Below are 3,704 nucleotides of genomic sequence, written 5' to 3'. Positions count from 1 at the left end.
AAATTTTACTTCGAACTTTATATTTCTTACCCTAACACAATGTTCTCTGTTTATCTACCTTTGATATAGAGAAAGATTTCCTGCAGTCTACCCCATCTCTTGCCACTCAATACTTTATGCACCTCAAACATGCCCCCCTCATAATGCCCTCTGCTCCAGTGAACAGAGCCAGCCTCTCCAGTCTTATTCGTTCCAGGCACCAGGCAATGTCCTGGTGAACCTCTCCTGCACCCTCCCCAAAGTTTACACATCCTTCCTGTAATGTAGTGACCAGAACACCAATGCCTCTGAGCGGAAACTCTCATAAAAGGTAGTGGATTTGGCCCAGTGTGTCAGGAGTAATGCTCTCCCAACTATCGAGCATGTCTACACGAAACGCTGCCATTGAAAACCAGCACCTATGCTCTTTTCTCACTGCTACCATCAGGTAGAAGGAACAGGGGCTTCCGGGTCAGGTTCAAACACAGTTACTACTCCTCGCCATCAGGATCTTGAACAAAAAATGGTAACTACACTCATTCTACTTCTAGTGCTCCCACAACCAATGGTCTCACATTCAGGACTTTTTATCTTGTTATATTTGATACTCATTATTTATTGGTATTTATTTATATTTGCATCTGCACAGATTGTTGTTCATAGATCCTGTTTACAGTTACTGTTCTATAGATTTGTTAATTATGCCCGGAGGAATAAAAATCTCAGCTTTGTATGAGGTGACATGTATGTACACTGATAATAAATTTTTACTTTGAACTTTAGAACAGATATAATATTCCAATGTTTTATAAAGATGCAATGTGACTTTCTGAATCTCAGCTACCTTTCAGCCATCAAGGTTGCAGCTCACACATGGTTGGTTTTTAGGGCCATAGGGACAGAGTGGGGTGTTAGGGGTCAGGTTAGGCTTTAAGGACAGGGATGTGGGGTAATTAGAGGGCAGGGCGGAGTCTAAGTCTAATTCTAAGCTTCCGCTCCACATCCAAACGCCAGTGGTAAAGGCTTACCTGAGTTTGAGGCTTGGTTGTCAGGGTCCTGACATCAGTAAGTCCAGCATTTGAGGCTTGGGGTTTGGGCCTTCATCCAGGTTGCTAATTCGTCATCATCTCTGTGTTCTGGGTCAATACCAAAAATTAAAGTCCAGTCAGTGGGAGGTCTGGATCAAAGCCCAAAGATCGAAGCCCAAAGGATGATCAGAGATCCGGATTGAGGCCCAAAGGTGGAATAGAAAAATAGATCGAGGCCTGAAGGTCTACTGGATATCCAGATCGAAGCCCAAAGGGCATTCGGGGATCTGAATCAAAGCCCAAAGGTCGATGGAAAATCGGGATAGCAGCCAGAAGGTTGATGGGAGATCCGGATCGAAGTCTGAATTTGATCAGATGTCCGGAACAAAACCCGAAGTTCGATGGGAAGTTGATTTGAAGCTCGATGATCAGAGTAGCGAGTCTGTGAATCTCTGCAAGTTTGCTGTAAAAGCTGGGGCCCAGTGTCCAGTGAAGGTGGCCTGTCCCGTGTACGTCAGTGGGAGGGAGGAACGGGGCTTGTTTCACTGTTGTTGTTTCGTTGCTTGCTACCTTGTGTTCTGTGTGGCTCCCCTGACCATAGTAGACATGCCACGTTGGTGTGTGGTGACACTTGCAGGCTGCCCCCAGCACACCCTTGAGTGACTGGTTGTTAGTGAAATGATGCATTTCACTGTACATTTCCAGGTATGTGTGATAAATACATCCAATTCTGAATGTTCCTGTCCACCCCTGGAAATTAATGGTCAGGGTGTGTCAGGTTCCTGCGGACACAATTGCCAATACATTGAAATGGGCCAGGCATGTCACACTCACCACTAGGAATGATTTCGAAAATTTACTTTTACTGCCGACTTCACCCACCCGAGCAGCCACCTATTCACCGAACTGCCAACAGGAAAACTCTACAAGTCCATCACCACCAAAGTGCCACGTCATCTCTGAAGCTTCACAACAAAACTCACTCAGGTGTAAGTACCCTGTCATTACACGATATCCACTCAATGGTCTTTCCTGCTCTTCTTGTTCTGTTGATAATTATGGAGTTTGTTCATTTGTCTGTATTTATTTAAGTTTGCTTATTGACATTGGCACATGTGACCTATCTGATAATTATTGATTGCAAAGTCTGTTAGCACTATTGTCTTGCCAACTGTTGGTTGCTATTGTGTTGTCTGTTATGATGTTGTCCAGTGTTTTGTACTTGGCACTGAACCACAATCAACTCTGGTATGTTTCATATACTGATAATAAAGTGATTCTGGTTCTGTTTCTGATCTGAATCTGAATGTGAATCCACTCGGGCACTGAGTACATTTTTTATTTATAGAAACTTGCAGTGGAATTTCACCTTCACCTTTCACTGAATTCTCCAGCTACAAAGTCCATTTCCTCGTGAATACCAACAAAACCTACTCATTTAGAACCCCTGCTCCACACACAGCTCCTAGACCGGGTCCACAACAGATCCCACTCTTTCACCAGTTATTCTCTTGTCCCTAAGATTTACCTTGATCCTATCCATCAATGAGATTTCAAAAACCCCACCCCCCCCTTGCCTTCTTGATTTCCTTTCTATGTGACTTCCAACAGCTTGTATATTCTTGACAGAGCTCCCTAGTCTTTAGTTCAATTAATCCCTGTGTAAATGTAACCCTCTCACTGTAGGCTTGTAATGATCAACACGTACAACATGCTGGAGGAACTCAGCAGGTCGGGCAGGTCGGGACTGACAAAGGGTCTCGGCCTGAAACATTGACTGATCGTTTCCACGGATGCTGCCTGACCTGCTGAGTTCTTCCAGCTTATTGTACGTGTTGATTTGACCACAGCATCTGCAGTGTACTTTGTGTTAGGCTTGTAATGAGTTAGCTGCTACTCTGAATACAAACGAACAGCAACATAACTCTACAGTGCATGGGGAATAACAATGAAAAGGCCATTTCCAATAAATAAACACGTTTAGAATGGATATGTCTAGGGCAGGGGTCGGCAATGTTTACCACTGAAAGAGCCAATATGGATCCATTTCCCACAGAAAAGAAAACACTGGGAGCCACAAAATGAAATAACACTGCATACAACGGGTTTTTTTTGCCTTTATGCTATGTATAAACAAACTATAATGTGTTGCATTTATGAAATTGATGAACTCCTGCAGAGAAAACGAAATTACATTTCTGCATGCAACAAAAACATTTTGAACTCCGAAAAAAAGACGTTGGGTTGAAGGTTACTCCGTAGGTAGCCTACCTTGGATCGAAGAATTAAAAGAATGCGCGCACTGGCGGGTGTCAGGCATTGGCAGTGGTGACGTATATTAATAGCGATAAAAAACACGTTGTAGCGGTGTGCTACACGCAGCGCTAAAATAAAGACTGCAGTCAAAGGTAACTTTATTCGAACTAAACAGCCTTGCTTTAAAGCCTCCCTCAACCCGTCCCCGTGGGCGCGGATGCTCCAAAAGACACGTACTCACAAACCCCCGTAGGCTATCTCCCTTAGTCGGAACGGTGGCTAATTGTGAGCCGGTTCGGATGTGCCAGGAAACGGTGTCTCCGCAAAGTTTTCATATTGTACCAGATCACCATAATCTTCAAATTTCGAATTACATTTCAAAAGCTAACAAACCACGGGGAGCCGCATCACAGAGATCAAAGAGCCGCATGTGGCTCTGGA

This window comes from Hypanus sabinus, chromosome 22 (genome assembly GCF_030144855.1).
Source record: "Hypanus sabinus isolate sHypSab1 chromosome 22, sHypSab1.hap1, whole genome shotgun sequence".
NCBI classification, from domain to species: domain Eukaryota; kingdom Metazoa; phylum Chordata; class Chondrichthyes; order Myliobatiformes; family Dasyatidae; genus Hypanus; species Hypanus sabinus.
This window is presented reverse-complemented; position numbering follows the sequence as displayed.